At 45.6% G+C, this 15,342-nt stretch overlaps 1 pseudogene; it reads left to right on the top strand.

Annotated features, from left to right (window-relative positions):
* Positions 1-1,330: 1,330 nt before the first annotated feature.
* Positions 1,331-7,516, top strand: LOC130120357 (craniofacial development protein 2-like; annotated as a pseudogene).
* Positions 7,517-15,342: the final 7,826 nt, after the last annotated feature.

Genomic DNA, 15,342 nt, shown 5'->3' with positions numbered 1-15,342 from the left:
TCAGACCATACTATTTATGTTTTAACTGTCTTTCTATTTCTGTCTCCAACTGTGTGTGTGTGTGTGTGTGTGTGTGTGTGTGTGTGTGTGTGTGTGTGTGTGCGCGCGTCCACTGGGGAATCTACAAATGAGGCAGCTTGACTTTTACAACAAAAGCCACGAAGATTTTAAGACGGGGGAAAATGGGACTACCGGGGCCACCTAACCCAAGGTTAAAAGGTAAAAAATAAGCACAAATCAAGTCAGTTATTTGTAAGTTATTAGTATTAGTCTCATTTGGTGGCCACATGTTTACCACCATATTCTGAAACGTACTAAATTTTTCCTAGGTGTGAATGTGTGTGTGTGTGTGTGTGTGTGTGTGTGTGTTTGTGTGTGTGTGAGTAGGTACACACAGGGTGTTGTGATGCGTCTAGTGCAGCAGTGTGTAGTTGGAGGGAAGGTGCATGTGTTCTTCCAACCCGCTTGTGTCCCTCCTGCCCTTAGCTTGCTGCCGCTGGCTAGCCTTTGTGGCGAATAGGGAAGCATCCTAGCGCGTAAGCCTTCCCTTGCCAGTACATAGCCTCTCCTTCACCAAGACTCCTGCCAGGCCTCCCCCGTGGCCACACATGGTAACTGGGGTCTTGCGGCCCCAGGCTAACTTGGCAGGGGATCTCGGAGCAGCAGTGGGCCCCAGAGATATGGTGTGCAGGCCCACCCTGGTGGACATGCCCTGGCACCTATCAACCACTGCCCCGCTGCCTTGTGGGTGAGTCTGGAAGACATAAGGCTAAGGGAGCTTACCCCAACAGAAAAGCAAGCTGTGGCGGCACGCTTCGAGGCAGTTTCCGAAAAACTGGATTTCCGGCAGCCCCCTGCAGTTGTGTGGAGGTGCCGGTCGTCTAGGGATCCCCCTTGCCATCGGAACCATCTCCTCTACAATCAAGTCATGTGGCGTTGGGAGAAGCGCACCTCCCATGCCACTTTAAAAACCATCTCTGCGCAGGTATCTTCTGCTATCTGAGTCCCTGACCTCACAAAGTCTGGCGGCGATGGAGTATTCAATGACGGGAGCAGGTCTGAATGAGCTGGGAGCTCTTAGTTGGAACTCTGCACGGCAGCGGCACAGGGCAACGGTCGTTAGCAGCTGGGATTGAGTGGCAGCTGTTTCCGGCAGACCCCTGTGCGTCTGAGCAGCCCTATTTAGGGACCGCACTGCTCACCCCTTTCAGGGAACGGCCTAGAAAAGGTGGCCCAAAAATTGCCCACTCAACACTGCGCCTGGGCAGGAAACCGCACCTGCCGGGCCATTCCACTATGCGGTCGAAAAACAAACATTATACCACTAAGATTTGCAGCATGGAACATAAGAACACTCCTGGACGTCAGCCATGGTACGGACAGACCTCAACGCAGAACAGCACTTATTGCTAGCGAGCTGAGGCACTATTGTGTGGATGTGGCGGCACTCAGTGAGACCAGGCTCCTTGAAGAGGGCTCGCTCAATGAAGTAGGAGAGGGCTATACCTTCTTTTGGAAAGGATACCCCCTAGGAGGTCAACACATCCATGGAGTTGGTTTTGCAATTAAGAACAGTCTCTTACCCAAACTCGAAGAAACACCAGTGGACATTAATGAGCGGCTTATGACTCTCCGTATACCCCTTGCAAAATGTCGATACATCACCTTGATAAGTGCCTATGCTCCAACTTTACCATCTCATGATGAAGAGAAAGATCGCTTCTACCAGGCACTTGATGATGTACTCATCAACATCCCAAGGAGCGACAAAGTCATTTTGCTTGGTGATTTTAATGCCCGAGTTGGGAAGAATATGCAAAATTGGAATGGAGTGATTGGCGCCCACGGCATTGGAAAAGTCAACCCCAATGGCATAAGACTTCTTAGTCTGTGCTTGGAACATGACCTCACCATCACAAACACCATTTTCCAACAAAAGAATAAATACAAGGCATCCTAGATGCATCCCAGATTCAAACACTGGCACCTGCTTGATTATGCTATCGTGAGGCGGGTTGATCTTAAAGACGTGCTCCTTACAAGAGCTATGCGAGGAGCAGACTGCTGGACAGACCACCGTATGATCCTGACAAAAGTCAGAGTACATGTCCGACCCTTGAGACGCCAATCTGGGCCAAAAAATAAACCACTCCACTGCGCCAGACTATCCAACAGCGACACCCGAAACACCTTCCGTCGTTCTCTAGCCGACAACTTAGTTGACATTGAACAGCTGATCAACTCAGAGTCTGGGATGGATGAAAAGTGGACCTCTCTGAGCACCACCCTCTTTGACAATGTAGCCCAATCCATTGGCTTCAAAACCAAGAAACATCAGGTCTCCACCCTCCACCCTCCTGGACAACATGCATAAGGCACACAGAGCTGCCCTCAGCAACCCACTATCCCAACCTCTCAAGAAAAAATGGCAAGACCTCCGCTCTGAGGTCCAAGCAACTCTGCGGAAACTGCAAAATGAGTGGTGGATTTTGAAAGCCAACAAAATCCAGGCTCATGCGGACAGGAACGACATGCATGGTTTCTATGATGCAGTTAAGGCCATCTATGGCCCCAGAAACTGCTCCCTGACACCCGTTAGGTCTGCTGATGGAACAACTCTCATCAAGGATCAGGCCCTGTTAGTGGAGCGGTGGGCCGAGCATTTTAACACCCTGCTCAACCAGCCCACCCCAGTGGACTCAACTCCCTCAACAGCCTACCTTGCAAGACCTAGACCTCCCACCATCTTTTAAAGAAATCCTACATGCAGTCAAGACCCTGAAAAACAACAAAACCCCTGGACCTGACAATATTCCAGCTGAAATCCTCAAGGAAGGAGGCTACCTCTGTACGAGGACACTGTATCTCTATATCCTTGAGGTGTGGAGTCGCGAGTGTGTCCCCCAACAGTGGAAATATGCCAACATTGTGGCCATTTATAAAAACAAAGGAGACAAATCCATCTGCTCCAACAGTAGGGGTATTTCACTGCTGGCCATTGCAGGAAAGGTTCTAGCCAAGATCATGCTCCGCAGACTAACACTCGCAATAGCCGAACAGGTCATACCAGAGTCACAATGCGGCTTCCGAAAGGATAGAGGGACCATTGACATGATCTTTGTGACACGCCAGCTCCAGGAGAAATGCATAGCATTCATAGACCTCTCAAAGGCATTTGATACAGTTAACCGGGCCCTGCTGTGGCAAGTCCTGAAGAAATTTGGATGTCCACCCAAGTTTCTTACCATTCTTGGACAGTTTCACTCAGGAATGATGGCCCGAACGGTAGTGGGGAACCGCAGTTCTGAGCCCTTTGGTGTGCAGACTGGAGTCAGACAAGGCTGTGTGCTAGCCCCAGTCCTGTTCAATATCTTCTTAGTCTCTGTTACAACACTGTTACGAAGGAGGCTGGAGAAGCAGGCTGGAGTTACCATTGACTTCAGGCTTGATGGTAACCTATTCAACATCAGGAGGTTTCAGGCAACCACCAAGTTGACCTCTGAGACCATTATTGAGCTACAGTATGCCGACGATTGTGCCCTGGTAGCTCACACACCAGAAGCTCTACAAAACACTTTGTCGGCAGTTGTAACTGCATACAGGAGAATGGGACTGATTATTAACACCCAAAAGACAGAGGTAATCTGTCAGTTGACTGCCGGCCTCCCAAACCACCCAACAACCTTCACAGCAGAAGGGCAACAACTGGCCACTGTTCCTGCCTTCAAATATCTGGGAAGTATGCTATCCAACACCTGCAAAATAGACGATGAGATTCAGCACCACCACAAACAAGCCTCAACATCATTTGGCCGTCTAAGGAGAAAGGTTTTCCAAAACAGCAACATCAATCTCCACACTAAAGTGCTTGTTTACAGAGCAGTGTGCATCACCACACTACTTTATGGATGTGAGGCATGGACCATCTACAGCCACCATCTCAGAAGCCTGGAGGCCTTCCATGTAAAATGTCCCCAGAGGATCCTTGGCATTACTTGGGAGGACAGAGTGCCACACACAGAGGTGTTGGAGCGGGCAGGCAGCTGCAGCGTGGAGTCTACCCTAAAACACCATCAACTCAAGTGGCTTGGGCATGTTATTCGCATGCCCAGCGAACGACTCCCACGAAAAGTCCTCTACGGCCAACTACGCCTTGGTCAACGCACTGCTGGTGGGCAGAAGAAGCGGTTCAAAGACCAAATGAAGACCACACTAAAAAGATGTCCGATCAACCCCTCTTCTTTGGAGGAACTTGCTTTCTGCCGCACAACCTAGCGCTCTCACATCTCAGAGGGAGTGAAGTACATGGAAAATCAGCGCACACAACACCGTGTAGCAAAGCGTGCAAAGAGGCATGCTCGCAAAGCTACCCCTGCCCCCCCCCCCAGCACCACTTTTACATGCCCGGTCTGCAACCCCAACTGTGCATCCAGGATCGGACTATTCAGCCACCAAAGGACCCACAAATAGAAGAAGATGGTCATCATCGGGCACGATGGACAACCAGCAAGCAAGCAAGCAAGTGTGTGTGTGTGTGTGTTTGTGTGTGTGTCAGCGCTGTGATGGCCTGGCAGCCTGCCCAGGGTGTCTCCCTGCCTGCCACCCAATGACTGTTGAAATGGGCTCCAACATCCCTGCACCCCTGAGAGCAGGATAAGCAGTTTGGATAGTGGATGGACGTAATGGATCTGCCAGTTCAATGGCTGCAGAATTTAGAGGCACAGCTTCTGTTCTAAAACAATCAAACATACATAGCTTCACTATATTGACAATGTGGTTACTTTTATTTTTGGTTCGGGGGGGGGGGCTTTTTTCTTCCCAAATGTATCCGGCCAATTAATCCAGTCTTTCAAGCTATCCCAGTTGCTGCTCCACCCCTCTGCCGATCCGGGGAGGGCTACAGACTACCACATGCCTCCTCCATTACATGTGGAGTTGCCAGCCGCTTCTTTTTACCTGACACGGAGGAGTTTTGCCAGGGGGACATAGCGCGTGGGAGGATCACACTACCCCCCCCGAACAGGCACCCCAACTGACCAGAGAAGATGCTAGTGTAGCGACCAGGAAACATACCCACATTCAGCTTCTTACCTGCACACACGGCCAATCTACAAGAAACCATCACTTTACCCCTCTGATGTCAAAAACTACAGACCAGTTTCCCTTCTACCCTTTCTCTCCAAAACTTTCGAATGTGCTGTCTTTAACCAACTTTCTTTTTAACTGCACCAGAACAATCTCCTGGACCCCAACCAGTCTGAGTTCAGGGTGGGTCAATCGACAGAGACGGCCCTACTTGCAGTGACAGAATCACTGCACTTTGCGAGAGCAAACTCTCTCTCCTCTGTCCTGATACTCCTGGACCTGTCAGCTGCGTTCGACACAGTGAACCACCAGATCCTCCTCTCTACCCTCAAGGGGCTGGGTGTCACAGGCTCTGCACTCTCAATGTTTGCAACCTACCTGACGGGTCACTCCTACCAGGTGACATGGAGGGGATCTGTGTCGGAGCCTTGCAGACTGACTACAGGCGTTCAACAGGGTTCGGTTCTGGGTCCTCTCATATTATCCCTGCACACGACATCCCTGGGTTCTGTTATTCGCTCACATGGCTTCTCTTACCATTGCTATGCCGATGTCACCCAGCTGATCTTGTCCTTTCCTCCCTCTGACACACAAGTAGAGACACGCATTGTTGCGTGCTTGACTGACATCTCGGAGTGAATGGCAACACACCACCTGAAGCTCAATCTGGACAAGACAGAGCTGATGTTCCTCCCGGGGAAAGGTTGCCTGTACCGAGACCTGGCCATCACCATTGACAACACTGTGGTGACGCCAACTCGGACTGTGAGGAATCTGGGTGTGGTCCTGGATGACCAACTGTCTTTTGCTGAAAACATTGCATTGGTTGCTCGCTCCTGCAGATTTCTCCTTTATAACATCAGGAGGATTCGCCCATTCCTCACCGACGAGATGGCACAGGTGCTCATCCAGGCTCTGGTCATCTCCCGGCTGGACTACGGCAACTCCCTCCTTGCTGGCGCCCCGGCTTCAGCCATCAGACCTCTGAAGCTTGTTCAGAAAGCTGCAGCTCATGTGGTGTTCAACCGCCCTAAGTTCTCCCACACAACTCCCCTTCTCATGTCCCTACACTGGCTCCCAGTAGCTGCTCGCATCCAGTTTAAGACTCTGGTGCTAGCCTACAGGGCAGTGAAAGGAACAGCTCCTTCCTATCTCCAGGCCATGGTCAAGCCCTACACTCCCACCCGACCACTTCGCTCTGCTGCCTCGGGACGCCTGGTTGCCCCGTCGCTCAGAGGCCCTTGCTGCCGATCGACCCGGTCACGGCTCTTTTCTGTCCTGACCGCACAGTGGCGGAATGAACTCCCCACTGATGTCAGGACAGCGGAGTCGCTGCCCATCTTTTGGCGCAGGTTGAAAACTCATCTCTTCAAGAACTACTAACCTGTTACTTGTTCTTAGCATTTATTGTATTCACTCATTTAAAAAAAATCTCTTTCTTGAACTTTTACTTTAGCACTGGTTTTGCTCTTAGATGCTTGTTTAGATGCATTTATGACCTCTGATGACTAGTAGTTCTCCTGATTTCCTACGTTAAATGCACTTATTGTAAGTCGCTTTGGATAAAAGCGTCGACTAAATGACTGTAATGTAATGTAATGTAATGTAAGGATGTATGTATAATAAAATGACTGATAGTGGAACTGAGAGTGAATTCATCCAAATAAACTGGGTGCTGAGGTGACAGAACATTGAGATCATATGTATTGAGGTCACCTATAGATCAATTAAAAACACTAATTTTTGGGGAATACATGTGAAAATAACATTTAGTCATGTCGAGCATGCTTTTACCCAAAACGATTTAGAAGCAGACTTATAAGATACAAAGTGAACAAATCAGCGTATTAGGTGACAAATGGTGAGAAGGTATACATATAGTAGTATGGATCACATCATTAATGCTACTCCTGTGCCGTTTGATCCCAGTCCAGTTCAACTACATGATGGAACAACTTGTAAACATTTTAAAAAATTAATCAATATAATCACAAAAATTGTATAGTGAAAGTGAAGAGTAAATATTATGAGTAATTGCACTGATTTGTAGAAATGGAAGACGAACTGAGATGACTTGCACAGATCTGTAAACTTCAAAATGGTTGACAACTTTCAGGATTATTTTTGATGGTTTAATGGGAGATGAAATGTATCAATGAAAAGAAAATTTGGCATGATGCTTTGAGCCAGCCTGAAAAATAAAACATGGCAAAACTACAAGTTAAAAAAAAGTGTGACTTGGGAAACCATATGTGACCCCATGTACTTGTGACACACAAATGTATGGTCACACTTTGTGTTTAAAATTAGTGATGTATTTTTGTTTGTGTGCACCGGATTCACTGTATAACTGTGAAACTATTCTTCCTACGTCCGCCACAAGGGAGAGCGCCGAGTAAACGGGAGCGCGCCGAGTAAACGGGAGCGCTAGTCGTAAAATTGGATTTTACGACTAGCGCTCCCGTTTACTCGGCGCGCTAGTCGTAAAATTGGGCCAGCCAGGCTTCCGTTCTTCGGACAGCGAACAGCCTGACTGATGCTAACGTCAACGTCTCTGTCTCTCTACTTTTGTTTAAAACAGGTTAGTAGTGTATATTACTCTCATCCAGTGCACTAAATGTAGATTTAACATGTTTAACTGTATTAATCTCGAATTTGATGTCGTACTGAGTTGAAAAAGTGTTTACTGATGTAGCAAACATACCGATGTTTCCCTCCGTCCAATACGGATGTAAGCTAGCCTGAAAGACGGTAGGCTAGCGAGAAAATGGCGTTCGCGCCGTCTGTATTTCCTTTTTTTTTATTTTTATGGATCCTTGACATCTTTTATTTTGAGAAACAGTGGAAAATTAGTTATGTTACATACACCTGGAAAACGTAATGTATAAATGTTAAAAAAAACGAAGTTGTTTGAATGTTTATTAGCTTACGTGTCATCAGATTCAGTTTAATAACCTTATTTACACTTGATTGATTCAAAAGAGCCACGTTCAGAAGGGTGATTTGTGGCGGTACTATGTTTGAGCTGATTACGTACCTGCAATTCTTCTAGTATTGTGTTTTGATTTTGTTTTAAATCAGTAGGCTGGTTCCATTATAATTATAAATGGTTGTTTATATTTATTTAAGCTTGATAATTTCAAAGACTACACAAGTAGTGACTGAAGGTGGTTTATTTAATACAACAAATTAAAGGGCTAAACATAACATAAAATACTTAGGATTTAAACAATGCCAAACTTAACCAAAAACGGGCCAGACATTACAAACACAACGTAGCTACAGAGACAAAGACATCAACACAAACTAAACTAGCTGGTCCGGTGAACTGAAGACGTGGGGATTTAAATGGGAGACTGCACAGCTGATGAAAATTGGATGATTCGTTGACCAGTTGATTAGGTAATGAGCACCTGGCGGATACCTGAATGTAGAGTCAGAGTGAGGGTTAGATACAGGAGGCAACAAAAAAAAAACAACTATACAGACACACCCGTGGCCGTAACACCCCCACCCATAAAAACAAGCCCCTAGGGGCTTGTTAACAAAAAACCTCACAAGAACAAAAAAAAATGACAATGTGCTACATAACAGTAACATGTGACCAAACAAAAAGGTGGAGCACCTCAGCCACAACACAAAGGGTCACCACAAGTAGCTCCGCTACATCCAAAATGTGACCCAAAAATGGCCAGCACCTTCCCACCAACACATGGTCACCTACAAAGTGGCCCTCAACAACAGCAAGTTACTGACAGACAACACAAAGTAGCGCACACACACACACACCACAGTCACGGTGGCGACCCATGCCAAATGACGTAGCTGCGTTCGACCCGCAGGTGAACCAGCTACAACTCGTGACCACACACAGTCACAACACAAGGTGTGCTAGCATGGACCAGTTGGTGTCGGAGGCATGGTGGAGTTTGAGAGCGCAGCGCGCCCCGCACTCACAGCTCTAAAGGTCTACCGTTCGCAACTCCCCTCCCGTTTCTCTCTCTGCCACAAATCCCACCCCGCAAATCTCCCACCGGAGACTTGACTCAGCCTGCCTCTAAGGCGTATGTCAGCACCCATGACGAGTGCAACACAGGGGACTAGGGATCGAACCACAATAGCCTGGCCGGCAGCTCCGCCCTAGCATCGGACCTCGTCCGCTTCGGCACGAAGCTCCGCCACCAGGACCAACACCGTGCAGAGGACGAAAGGAAGTGGACCAGTAGCCACAGCTGTACCCACCACCAAACCAAGAACACCTGTTAACACTAAACACAATGAACACTGTGCTTAACACCACTCAACACCAAACGTTAACACAGCACACTACAGAAAATGGCAACTAGCCAGACCAAAGATGCTGATATCCCGGACGAGCCCCCAATTTGTTACGACCCTCGGTCTGGAGAGGGTCGTAACAAATGTTAGTGTATTAGTCATTAGTTAGTGTACTGGGTAACAGTGAGGTGAGGGTGCAACACAGTGAGACATAAACGTTTAAATATAATACAATATAAATATCTATTGACACCATGACAGGACGAGGGAACCGAACGGTTGCCAAAACAATAAACTACTAACAAAAGTAACCCACCCCTGACAGTGCTGAAAAGCACCAAACCTGAAGACGGAAGGTGGCAACCGCTCCTATCCTAATGTGTCTAACAGAGGTAAGCTATGTGATGGGGTGTTTGCCCATGGGCATCTTACCTTGATCCCCTTGCCCAAAAGAACTAAACAAATTAAAGGGCTAAACATAACTGAAAATAATCAGGATTTAAACAATGCCAGACTTAACCAAAAACGGGCCAGACATTACAAACAGAAAGTAGCTACAGAGATAAAGACATCAACACAAAGTAGCTACAACACACAAACTAAACTAGCTGGCCCGGTGAACTGAAGACATGTGGGGGTTTAAATGGGAGACTGCACAGCTGATTAAAATTGGATGATTCGTTGACCGGTCGATTAGGTGATGAACACCTGGCGGATACCTGAATGTAGAGTCAGAGTGAGGGTTAGATACAGGATGCAACAAAAAACAACTATACGGACACACCCGTGGCCGTAACAATTAGTTACACTTATACTGGCGATTCATTTTGATAGATTACAAAGGATTTCTAATTCAGATGTCTGATACTGGAGAATTCATAATTTTGTATGTGAATATGGAATTCATGAGATGTTATGAGACTTGTATTTTTGTGAGATTGTTTTGATAAAAAAGAGAAAAAGAAAGAAAGAAACCAAATGATCAGATGGTAAACAAAAATGTTTAATAAAGACAAGAGAAAAGCCTGATTGATGCAAACACTAACGTCTCCTGTCTCTCTACTTTTATCTGTTTAAAACAGAGATTATATTCTCTCCCCACTGGTATCAGCCGGTACCTGTACCATACACATATCATTCATGGTACTCAATTTCACATTTAGCCAGTATCTTAGAAAACACAAAGTGACAAAAGCATAATAAATGATACTGGCTGCAAAGCATGCATGCAAGCATCCACTACAGCTAAACACTTCAGTTCAGCTACACGGTAGCAAAAGCGCATGAATGTAAGAACAGTGGCATACCTTAGTGGATTCTGAACAATAAATATCAATGCAAGCTAGAGGTCTAAAAATGAAGAATACATATCAATTTAAATGTATAGCTTTATAAAATCAATTACTAAACATTTCATTCCAGCTACACAAACAGTTGCATACCTTTGTGAACTCTACATTTGTATACATTTGTAAAAATGATCAGTAGATATCAATGCAAATTTTGTATAGATTTGTAAAAATGAACAATGAACTTGAATTAAAACATCTACAAAATAATTGTATAAAGAGCTATTAATAATAAGGATGTGAAATAAGTGTGTGCAGCTGATAGGGAAGGAGTTTCAGCGATGGTTATCTGATGCAGGACAGCATTCTATACAAAAGTCAACATTTAGAGAATAAAATCAAATAAAAAATCGTGTTAACTTGTCCAACACTTCCACACTACATGAAAAGTACGTTTACAGATTACTTCAATTTAACACTGTCACGAGCATTAATTCATTCATTAATTATCCAAACTGCTTATCCTGCTCTCAGGGTCGCGGGGATGCTGGAGCCTATCCCAGCAATCATTGGGCGGCAGGCGGAGAGACACCCTGGACAGGCCCTCAGGCCATCACAAGGCCGACGATTTTTATGCCACGAGCATAAAAGCGCAAAATCAAAGGCTTACCTTCACTTGAAGATGGCGTCCATTCACCTGTCTTTCTCCACGAATCTCCGTGACGTGACGTGACCTTGATGGTTCTGATTGGCTCGCACTCCCGCCATAAGCAGTGCTTTTCCTCATCCATTGATTTCTTGACACAGACGTCCAGCAGCACTGAGACATCAAACACTGCTTTTCTTTTTACATACTGATCTGAATATATGTGGGTCTCAATTAAAGATGGTTGTTTAGCGATATATTAGCGACAGGAATTGTGTGTTAATGATGTTAACTCAGATACAGCATATCTGTAATGTAAAGGAGATATTGATTTGGAATTCTAGTTTAATTGGAATTCTAGCTTGACTGGCCTTGACCTTTATTATTAAGGAGCATGTGGATCTTATTACCTCTAGTCTGTTGAGTGACACAGAGGTAAAGCAGCTGAGGAATCATTCAAAAAAAATCACAGAATGAAAGCAAGTTTACATTTCAAAGTTGACATATGTGTGTTTGATGTATATATGTGTTTTACAGTCGCTGCAAAGCAAGGTCATAAATAATGAAACTGTTACCATTAAGCCAGCCAGATGCTAATCCAACCACACTATCACCAAGTTTTTTTTTGTTTTTTGTTTTTTTTGGATTTAACACCCTTTTTCTCCCCAATTGTAATTGGCCAATGGTTGATGCTAGATCCAACGGGGTGTAGGCACGGAAGTAGTCGTGATTGGCTGTTGCGTCGGCCAATAGACAGCGCGGAACCTCGAAGCGCACTGACTTGAAACCCGATGCGCACTGAAACATTTAGCTAGCTTAACATTGCCCGATCGTACTGTAACGATAGCTAACGTTAACGCTTGCTAACAATGGAAATTCTAAAACAGTTTAAACCCTAACCAACAGCCAATCACGTCTACTTCCGTGCCTACACCCCTTTGGATCTAGCCTCAACCCAAATTGCCATTTAGCCTATTTTCCGAGCCGTCCCGGTCGCTGCTCCACCCCCTCTGCCGATCAGGGGCGGGCTGCAGACTACCACGTGCCGCCAGCCTTCTTTTCACCTGACAGTAAGGAGTTTCGCCAGGGGGACGTAGCGCGTGGGAGGATCACGCTATTCCCCCCAGTTCTCCCTCCCCATACAGGCGCCCCGACCGAGCTGAGGAGTCGCTAGTGCAGCGACCAGGACACACCCACATCCGGTTTCCCAGGGACGCCCGACCTAGCCGGAGGTAACGCGGGGATTCGAACCAGCGATCCCCGTTTTGGTAGGCAACGGGCTACACCGCTACACTACCTGGACGCCCACTATCACCAAGTTTGTGCCCATATCTGTTTCGAGGATTTTGGTTGTAAAAACATGACACGTTTGTCAATCGTGTTTTTCCTAATTGCTACATAACAAATTCGACTGATGTTCAATTTACACAACGAGTATATTTCCCATACTTTGTTTAATTTTCTCAGTGCTGTGAGTGACAACAGCTACGTTAATGTAGTGTAGCAAATGCTAATGAGTTTATATGCATGGAGGAGCGCCACCGTGTTTCCTTGGACCAGTCCTATATTACCTGGTTTTAGTGTCACGCAACATGCAGACACACTGAGAACATAACATCACGAAGCAAAAAGCTTTTTAGCAAAAAGCAATGTATAAAGAAATCATATTTACCTTTTAATATGGTAGAAAAATAACACGTATGGTTAAGATTACCTCAACTGCTTTTTTATATGCCCATCAGAATTCTTGCAAACTTTTGTATTTCTCCAATGTTTGCTCATTGTTACAAGTTTAACATGTGTGGATGAAACTGAAATATGCCACACAGTTAATGCATTTCATTTCATTACAGAGTATGGTTTCGCGTTTTAAGGAATGCTTGGACAAGGCAGTGGAAAAATGCAAGACCAGCCTGACGCTACCCGGAAGTCGTGGGAGCCGTTGTCATTCAGAGAAGGGCGCAATTTGAAAGGTACCGTCTTCAATTTAAATATCCCTTTGGTCTCAGTGAATTAGGAAATTTAATGTAGATTTTTTTGCTTTTAGTAAAATATATAACAGTAGCCAATGGCATTTTACGAGGCTCCAAAATGGACTTTGTTCACGTGGACTCCTCGATGCGATGATGATTAATCTAGCTGTCTTCAAGCAAGTTAAACGTCCAGAAACTGACAGCTGAGATCACAGGACAGCTTCTTTTCGAACTACCGATCTGAGCAACAGATATTAGAACAGAAACGCAGCATCGAAATTTCTCCAGTTTGTGTCACTGTTGAAGGCATGTTCTTTGGTACATCTGCTGCTATACAGTTTGCATGCCGATGACCACATTGGCAGGTATTGACATTAAGGTGTCCCGTGTCCCATTCGCGGCTGGCCAGTACAGGGCGCCGGGTCGCCGCCCCCCTCAAATATCAACAGATGAAAATCTACTTAAACATGTTAAATATAATTTAGTTGTATAATGCAAATAATTATGAAATAAAAGTATGTTTCAGTCTGTGAGCGCCTGTCAGCCAGCCCCGACTCCAGTGCAACATTTTTAGAGGGGCATTGTGAATAATGGGGGGGGAGATATTAACATGGAAAATTACCAATCGGACCACCATCAAAGGCACCCAAGCAATAAATATATATATATATAGAAATATAGTATATACATATAAAGACTTGCAATCTAATTGGCAAAAAACATAGCAACTCGTTCCAAGCTCATGCATCTTACTACAACCACTTCCCATACAGAAAAGGTAGGCCCTATAGCAGGGGTCAGGAACCTTTTTGACTGGGAGAGCCATAAAAGCCAAATATTTCTAAATATATTTCATTGAGAGCCATATAGTATTTTTAACGTATAATAAATTAAATATGTCTTACTTTTAATGCAACTTCTGGTGCTGCATGGTTTTGCTGATGGCCTTGTAGTCTGGTTCATACGTGGTGAGGTTGAGCTTCATGCAGGCGTTGAGGCTTCCATCAGTTAAACGTGAGCGTAGGTTGGTCTTAATGTTCCTCATATGTGAGAATGACTGCTCACATGCATATGTAGAGCCAAACATGGTCAATACGGCAATACTCACACGCTGCATTGTGTGGTATGTCACAGGAAGCTCGTTCCAAGTTTTAAGAATCAGCTGGTCTTCAGGTTGAAGATTTTTCATTTCTGTCCATTTGTGTTCCCTCGCCAGCTCTGCTCGCTGTCGCACAAGACTTTCCAACTCTCCATTAAGTGACTTGAACTTACTCATCCACATGTCTGATGCCTTCAGGTCAGCAGCTTCCAGCTCAAAGTCTCCGATAGAGACCCCGGGGATGCATGTCAGGTCGATTTTGTCCACTGCACACTCATGTGGATGCGTGATGAACTTGAAAAGACCAGTGCGCGCACGAAATTCTCCAAAACGTGCTTTGAATGACTGCAGGAGATTGGACGTAAAGCCAGCTAGCTGCTGGAGATCCAGATGTTGAGTGGAGTCACTTGCTAAGCATGCATCTCTAAATTGTTGCAGTCTTTCAAAGTGCAGAAGACGACCTGTTTCAATGTCCCTGAGAAAGACTTCCAGCTTACTTTCAAATGCAAACACTGCTTGTTGAAGGGATGAGATTGTATTTCCAATACCTTGCATTTTGACATTGAGCTGGTTCAGATGGCCAGTTATGTCCACGAGATAGTGAAACTGCAGGAGCCAGTCAGTGTTGTCTAGCTCAGGATGCCTGACGCCTTTCATTTCAAGAAAAGTCCGGATTTCACTCAGGCAAGCTGCAAAACGGCTGAGCACCTTCCCCCTTGACAACCAACGCACGTTGCTGTGTAAAAGCAGACTGGGATAATGATTCCCAACTTCTTTTAACAGAGCTTTAAACTGGCGATCATTTAAAGCTCGGGCAACAATAAAGTTGACCACTCGAATGACCAGCGACATCACCTCACCAAGCTCCTGGCCGCACGTCTGAGCGCAAAGCGCCTCCTGGTGCAGGATGCCATGAAAACTTAGGATGGCTCTCTTTTCATGTTCACGGAGAAGCGCTACAAATCCTTTGTT

This window comes from Lampris incognitus, chromosome 11 (genome assembly GCF_029633865.1).
Source record: "Lampris incognitus isolate fLamInc1 chromosome 11, fLamInc1.hap2, whole genome shotgun sequence".
In the NCBI taxonomy this organism is placed as follows: domain Eukaryota; kingdom Metazoa; phylum Chordata; class Actinopteri; order Lampriformes; family Lampridae; genus Lampris; species Lampris incognitus.
This window is presented reverse-complemented; position numbering and strand designations above follow the sequence as displayed.